The following is an 8,745-nucleotide window of genomic DNA, read 5'->3' as shown; positions in this document are numbered from 1 at the left end:
TCTCTTGCCAGCAGAGCTTTCCTGCAAGCACCTTTTAAAACATTTCAGGCAAATTGAGACAAATTCACAGGATTCAGTGGGAAACTTGAACACATGTCCATCTCAAATAATAAATCCCAACAATTCAAAGCAGAGGTCCAGGCTAATTTACAGTAATTGAAGTTGATAAAGTAATGACACCATAAATAATACCTGTTGCTCTGAGAACCTTGTATCTCTTCTTTTTTCCTTTTATCACCAAAATTCTAAACACAATTAAAACTTCCTCTACCATGATAGTTGTGGTTTGAAAAGCCTGCCTCATAAAATTGCAATAAATAACCAGACATATTTTATCTTCCACCAAATCCCCCTGTAAGGCCTCAGCCTCCTGGCAAATTTCCAGCTATAAAGATTTTGTTGCTGTTTCCCATCCCTTTATTCATTTTAAAGGTACTTCCTCCCCAGTCTCCAGACTCAGGAGAAGAGACAGAGAGTGCATGCCATGCAAATGTTACAACAGAGCCAATTCCCCCACAAATTGATCTGTTTGGTACAACCTACTCTATTCCATGTCTTCAGACAGAAAGCCCTTCAGGGCACAGTCTGTCTCTTTTCTGTGGTTAAATGACACAAAAGGCCCAACCCGCCCCGGGGACCTGGGTGCTATCTGGATTCTCTGAGATGCTTTATCTCCCTTCATTATCAGGCCATCCCAACAAGATATCATCAGGCTGGGCTTAGTCTGCTGAGGCTCTTCAGCATTTGTCATCAGATTTTAAATCCATATAAAAATGAAATACATTCCTTCTATTCCTTCTAAAAGAAGACCTCCTTGTCCTTAATCTCCCAGTACGTCAATCTCAGCACAAGGAAGCCATCGCCAAATTTGGGTGCAATTTAGCACACACAGGATGCTGTAGTTTTTTGCAGCCCAATATGAGCTGGTCTCATAGTCAGAAACCAAACCTCCTGATATACACAGTCAAATGTGGATTTTTGAACATGCAGAATCTGCAGATGCCATGGTCATGGCAATAAGTACCTGGAACACAAATCCCTGTGAGCGTTCTGGCTCCACTGCCCATATGGAGTTATGAAATCACCATGCAAATACAGAGTGTTTTCTAAACTGCTCATCACACTAGCACCAAACCAAACACACACAGAGACTGAATTACCTCTTGTCCATGAAGAAAATATTTCTTTTGATTGCAGGATTGAGGTTTTTGGCAGGCTACCAGGGAGCTCCCAGTGTGGTTGCTGTATGACCCAGGAGTGTATATGGCTAGAGGGCAAACATAAGATTCCTGCTGTGCCAACATATCAACCTTTGTAAACACAAATATGGAATGAAAAATAAGAAGCAGCACAACCATATCATGCTATAGGTAAGTGCTGTATTTATTATTCTAGTGCAAATGTTCTGAATAAAAAGATCTTTGTGGGGGTCCCATTGCCTTTTCCCTCAAAAATAAAGCATTTCTAAACGCACAAGAGCTGATGGAAATATGTTTGTTTTCTCAACTTGATAAAAGATCCCAGAAGGAGAAATCTAGTTTTAAAATGTCTATTTTTTTTCTAATTGCCTTTTAAGTTTTTATTTCCATACACTATGGTGTATGCCTGTTATCAAAGTGTATCTAAAATGTACCCTCATAATGCAGTGTTCCAGGAAAACAGCTCTCCCTGACCCCTCAGTCACCAGCTCCCTGCCACTGAGCAGGCTGCATTCTGTAGGAATAGTATTTCACATAGAACCTGTGAGGCAAATGAAATGCAAATAATTTGAATTGTCTGTTTTCACTGTTATAATGTAATTAGGACTTCAATTTGAAACTGATCTGCAGAAAACAGATATTTTTCTAAAGTCATTTTGATTGCCCTGTTTTTAAATTTTGATAGAAGATATCATAATGATGAGAAATACCAGGATAGCTGTTTCAATCCAGTTTCACTCTTTCAGCTAACTTACACCTAAGTTTTATACTAAATTGCTTTGCAATAGAGCTGGGAAGAAATTCATAGCTCTTGCAGCGAGATGTGTGAAATGTAATGATTTTTTCTCTGAGTTTGCTCAAAGGATACACATTTTTCTGAAAACCAAACAACAACTTTCTTGACTTCATCTGAATTGCAACTCTCACATTTTCATGTGCTTAGAAACTCAACTTTCTACTCTTCATTCACAAAGAATCCACAGGCACCACCGGAATGAGAGCTGTGCCAGGGGTAAGGCAGCTTCAAGATCAAAGTGCAGATTTATCAGGAAAACAATGAAGAATAGGAAAACAAAACCACTTTAACTATGCAAAGTCATTGTAGATTCTTACCAAGAAGATTTCACTCATTACCACATTTGTGAACAAAAGTGAGAGGCAAGTATAAAAAGGAAAGGCAGAATGACATTAATGAAGTTGCAAAAATGCAGCTGAGAGATTTCTCCCTCAATTTTCACGTGTGTAATATAATCAGTGATGGATTAACATGCTGGAAGTGAGAGATTTGGAAGATTTTCTGTACTCTGGAGAATGTCTAGTTTAAAAGTTGTGTTGTAGCTATTCTGAACAGTCTCTCCAAAAATGTTATTAGAGTATCTATGGCAAAAGTATTGCAATATTAAACTTTCCTAATAGCAAATTTGTTTCACTCTTCTTAGAATTTACAGTGTTAAAATGCAGGAGTGCCTACAGGGAGAAGTTAATGTTTTCCTGTCTGCAAGACTCTTGTTCAAATATGCTACAGAATGCTATACTGAGAGCCTTAAAATACGTCAAAAACATTTTCCAAATGTCACGATCAAGTCAATTCAAGTAAATAAACCAGTGTCGGTAAAACCAGAGAAATAGAATATAAATGTGGTACTAGTGCATTTATTCTTTGATGATCCCTTTTAAGATTTTTCTTACAAATCCATCAGTTCAGAACTTTTCTATTTGTGTAATCACTGACCAGTTTTGTGGTTTACACAGCACTCCTGTGATTCAGAAATAAGGGCAAGTACTGACTTCCACGCACTTGAGTATAGAAAAAAAGTCAGGGAATGATCTTACATATATTGTTAGAAAAGGAAAAAGTAGTGTTAGTAGGGGCAAGGCTCTTTTTTGATTGTTTGTTTTGAAACAAATTCAGGAATAGAAGGATATTATTAGTATTTCAATGCTGGCAGGACATAACCTCCTCAGGTCTGGCTGCTCTCATTAATTCCAAGTAAAACTGTGTCTGCTTTCTCTGCCCTGCGTTAGAACTACCATTCCTGTCCAGAGAGTGAAAGGCTTCAAAGAGGTTAGTATGAGAAGAATAGTTTTAAGATTAGCACAAATGAGGTTCTTTGAATATTGAAGACAGGGTTTAGAATCACAGCATTGTGCTCATTCTATGGCAGCATCCAGATTTCACTGATGTTTCATTCAGGATCTTTTTGATCGGTTGATAGCAGGAGGAAGGGGCAAGTAAACAGGCAGAGCCATCCTTTGCTTCTCTGGAAATATTTCTCTGTCCTGTGCCAATTGAGTTGAGGTGCTGGTTGAGACAGGCAGAGACAGATCTTCTAAAGGGTCATCTTCTCTCAGCTCTGACCACATTTCTACCACCAGCTGCACCTTCCTGTCTTTGATTGTCACCTGTCTCTGATGCTTTTGTGATTTGGTCCAAGTTACAAAGCAACAAAGAGTTTTGAAATAGGAACATTCCTAACAATTTGTAGATGACCTTGCAGCCCAGGTTATATTCCAGTAGTCTCACTAGTTGGCCAAAGATTCATTCAAAAGCCACATATAGCTCTTGAAACAAAATTGCAAATTTTGCAGGCTAAATACAGATGTCAGGAAAGTGTTCTCTTGTGTGGATTTTTTCTGGCAAGTAATGTAATCAAATGGCAACCTACAGAATATTCATGAGGGTAAAAGTATGTTTGAAAGATCTTTTCTTAAGAAATGCCCAAAGCAATCAGTGGATACATTAATACTTTTTGTCAGATTAAAGAATATCTTTGGAACAAGACTGAAATCATCTGCTTGGCAAAATTTTCGCAGGATCCTCCACATTGATAGCTTCTCAAAACATCTAGCTTTCAACATGCTGACTTATACTAATAACAAGTAAAATCATAAACTTTTATCTGCAAGTGATCTTAACATTAGAGTGTAGAAATATGTTGATTAATCTCTACTAGAAGAATGGACAACTTCTGTTATCTTTTTATGATGATTAAATATTACCTCAGAACCTTCTAACTCAGAATTAATTTGGCAGGTGGTGGAATTCATAATTAGTACTTGAAAATAACTGAAAGATTCTGTTTATTTTGCTATTAAAAAGAGAGAGAGAGAAAAGCCAAAGAAAAAAGAGAGGCAGAAATTACCTTGCTGCATGAAGATTGCTATTTATTCTGGCTACTAAGACCTCATCTAGAAATGATGTACGAGTACCCTATTATATTGCACTGTGTTAAAAGTACCAGAATGAAGAGAAAAGTTCTGAAGTGGTGAGTCTGGGAGGGGATATTATCATGACCTGATGTCCTTCAGTAGGAAGTGGATATGTTCCTTCTTCAGGACCCATAGGGGAAGCTCTCAGAAGATGAATAGGACTGTAAATTCCTCTAACAGTGCTTAGCAACCCAGACCTGAAACCTCCCTATGAAAGGCAGTTTAGTAGTAAATTTTTTAAAAATTTAAAATTCAAGAGAGACCAAGAAGATTTATTGTGCTCCTCTTCAGACAGTTTTTACTGTAATCTACATAATCACAGCAGCAAAAGAGAGTAATTTAAGGGCTGCAACACACAGATAACTTATGAACATAGGTGGGATAGGTCCTTTTACATGTACCAATGTGGCTTCAGAGGAAAAACTTCAGAAAACAGTCTGACACAGTAGAAAAAACTGAGTTTATTTTTACTTTTCAAACTTGTATGGAAGGTTGTGATCTTAGTTTGTGTTTTCTTGAAGAAATTTGAGGAAATCAATATTTGGGATGGGAAGAAGGCCTGTGGTCCTTAGCTTGCATCAACTACAAGAGTCCAGTAGGGAAAGATTATATCTGGTGTAAAAAAAGCATCTCAAAATGCTGTTAAAGTAAGTAAAAACTCTTCAATGAAAAGAGTCATCAGCAGAGATCTAATAAAGCAGGATGAAGAGTGTTGACATATTCTACATTTTAGTATGTCTAAAGTGTTCTTACACAAGGATCCAAATGAAAGCAAAACTATTGGTGATGGAAATCAAGTACCTCGATGATATCCATCCTTGATTACTGGAAAAAAATGGATTTCCAAATTATCTTGATATTTCTGACAGTCTCTATTAATGCATCAATCTGAAACACACAAAGTGATTCATGACCCCTGCACTACGTTGTAAGTTTTGAGGATTTGAGGGGCTTTTACTAAATATCTGCTCAATATTTTTAATGTGAACAAAGAAAAGTTCTGTGATAGGCAGAAAGCTGCCTTTTCTGGATCACTGGTCCCACACCTTACAGAGCAGGAACTTCTCTGTGGAAGATGGGACTCACTGTTAGATAGGGTTCCTGGAGTTTCTGGTAATGAAAATGAAATACATTAAGGGTTATGCCACAAATCTATATAAAGCATAATTCTGTAGTACATTGTTGTATATTTCACTCAGTGAAATTAGTGGGAACGGAAATCAGAAGCATTGTAAACCTATTTTGCACCACATTAAGAAAGCCCTGAGGTATCAGGAAAGAAAGGAATGAAGCTCCTCTCACATCCCTGATAAAACAGGGGAAATAGAAAATTAAAATTTTTAACCTGAGACAAAGCACGTTTGATTTTCATGGTATTCACATAGATCCATCAAAATAAAATATTATTCCTACAGTCAAGTAGGATTTCAGATGTTTATGTTTTTTGTGCAAACAGGAGTTCTGAGTCTCATTTGTTACTGAACCACTGTAGACTTTAGTAGCTTGTGATTTTAAAAAGTTCTCATAACTTGTTTTAAACTGTTTGAATACAGCATGACAAAAGCAACTGAATGTGATCATCTCATTTCACTCATCTCTCATTTTATTCTCCTGTTTTGTGTTATTGAATCACTGGAACTCACTCTTTAATAATTTATCAGTAACTTGATCAAAGAATTAAATGCTCTCATATTCCTTGGCCTAGAGGAAGTCAGGAGTAACAAATACTTTATAAGTATTCAGATCTCAGAAAAAATACTGTTTTAATGATACTTCTCCCAAAATGCCCTCTTCTCACAGGTGATGTGTTTTTAACATTTAGTCTAAACAAAAATTACTGGGTAACTCTACGAAGACATTTATAATGATTTCACAGAATTAATGAATCATCAGGAAAATAATATCAAAGCACAGCTGACTGGGTTCCTATTCAGCACTTCTGAATCACTGCTCATTGAGCAAAGCAATCACTGGACAATGGGGGTTTTGCCTGAGCAAAATGTGAGTCAGGGGACCTGGACTCGCATTGTCTTCACTGGGAGTTTTGCCTGCATATGGAGTGAGCTGAGACTCGTGGTGAATGGAAACCATTCAGAGCATGGCTAAGCAAAGCACCCAATACATCACCATTCTGAAGTTAACACTAGGTGGTAGACATAACTGGAAGAAATACAGACATTTTTGGAGCCATGTGAAAGGCTTGTATAAAGCAGCATTTTCAAACGCATTGTCTCTTATTTCCCCTTATTTTGGCCTAAATGTTTTTGTTTTGAAAGGCATCTGGCTGTTCGATCTGACATTCCCTTTGGTTTAACAAATTAATTAAAATAATTTCCTTTCTGCATGCAGTCTGTAGGCAGAAGAGGCACCTCTGTTTGGAAGGGAAGAGTTGACATCCTTGCAGTTTAGAAGGGAAATCTGTTCCCCTGTCCATACCCTCTTATCATTGTTTAGTTGGAGGAGGGAGAGATTTCTAACTAACCAGTTTTCAGCATGCAGCTATGCAAGTGCATATCCACATCTGTGGAGACACCCCAGGCTACACGTTTATGGTACAAACTCCTCCATGGATCCACATCAGGATGAGTGACACCTTCAAGCTGCCTCCCAAATCACTGAGAGCTGGTATAAGTGGAACACATGTAAAAGCTAAAGGTGAAAAAGAAGATACAATGAACTAAAGAAAAAGAACAAAATGACAGGAAAAAAAAGAAGGAGAAAATAACATGAGTGAACAGAGGAAAAAGGAGTATTACAAACTACCCAAATAAAGCTCATAAAATAAGGAATGGTTTGGAATAGGTATCTAAGAACCAAGTAGGACCAAAGTCTAACTCTCCCTCAAAACTTGGATTCATTGATTAAAATTAAAACAAGACCTGTTCTGAGTCATTTTTCTCTGACTCAAAGGAAACTCGTGGTGGGCTAAGGGCTAAAAATTGAGATATAGAATAAATGGAAGTAAAGGAAGAAGGAAAGCAGTGAACCTGCAAAAGCGTGGGGAGTAGTTGTTTTACCAAGGAAAAAGGGCAAAGGGGGATGAGGACATTAAGTTAACTTGTCTTGGAGTAGAAGTTCAGAATGGAGCAGAATGGATGGAGTAACTGACAGCATGAAAACAAATCTGAGATGTAGCAATTACTGAATCTGTAAATGAGGGATCGGATACTATATTATGGGAGAGAGATTTGATTTACATCTTTCTTTTAACGATTTCTGGTCCGAATGAAAAGACTACTGTTTGTTTTCTTTCTATAGATGCATTTATAATATATGTCAGAAAAGCTTTCATTGTATGTCACAGAAATCTAAATAAAAACAATGTGCAGTGTATCAATCCTTTGTCTTGTTACAGAAAGACGGCATTAAAATGTGGATTCAATGTATCTTTTTTGTGATTGTAATTAATATTTAATTACAATGATCTGAACTTCTTCGTACAACAATAATATTTGTATCCTCCCAGAAGCTGAGTAAAGAAATGAGTGCAGACAGAAAAAATTGAAGTAATATATCATACCAGTGACATGCCATCTTTCCTTTGAAACATACTTGTTCACACTATAATACTTAATTTTTCTATATATATGATGACAGGCATTTGATCATATTTCAAGGAGAACAATAAGTAATAAATATTAAAGGACTGTTCCTGTTTTCAGCTAATTGCTGATTACCAATGAGTTCTGTGAACTCTGGATCCCAACAGAGAATGGAATTTCAGAATGAAAAACACAGCAAGAAAATAAATGCTGATCACCACACAGCCTAAGTGTCTGGATGCCAGGGATACTATGAAACAGATATTTTGAGATCTTCCGTAGTATATTAAACAGATATCCTCTAAAAGAACCCAATTACTTTAAATCATCCTAGCCTATGTTTACTAAAGATATAGAAGCAAAACAGACTTTCTGCCACTCTGTTTTGCAAACCTGATACTGCTTTTTCCTTTGCTGAAAATTTGCATGTTTTCTCAGAGCCTGTTTCTTTCTCACAATAAACAATGCAAAGCCCTCCTGCCAAAAAAATGTCCAAATGCTAAACAGTTGCTATTATAGTCATTATTATAGCAGCAACTTTGAGCTGCGTGCTTTTAAATTATAATTATTTTTACAAAAGATTTTTGTGTGTCTTGATTGCAGTAATTATGATTCCATAGTAGTAAATGCCTATTTAAAAAGTCACGTTAGCTTACTGCTCCTGATAAATTAGTTTCCTTAAATGAACTTCATACAAATGAGTGGTTTTTTCTGTATTTATCTTACTTGCTATACTAATAACAAACTAGGATGTAATAAACAGCTGATAAATTATTGTTTCATTATAAAAATAA

This window comes from Agelaius tricolor, unplaced genomic scaffold (assembly GCF_023055355.1).
Source record: "Agelaius tricolor isolate 1412-34295 unplaced genomic scaffold, bAgeTri1.0.p SCAF_4, whole genome shotgun sequence".
Taxonomy (NCBI): Eukaryota; Metazoa; Chordata; class Aves; order Passeriformes; family Icteridae; genus Agelaius; species Agelaius tricolor.
The sequence above is the reverse complement of the archived record's forward strand: the minus strand, read 5'-3'. Positions refer to the sequence as shown.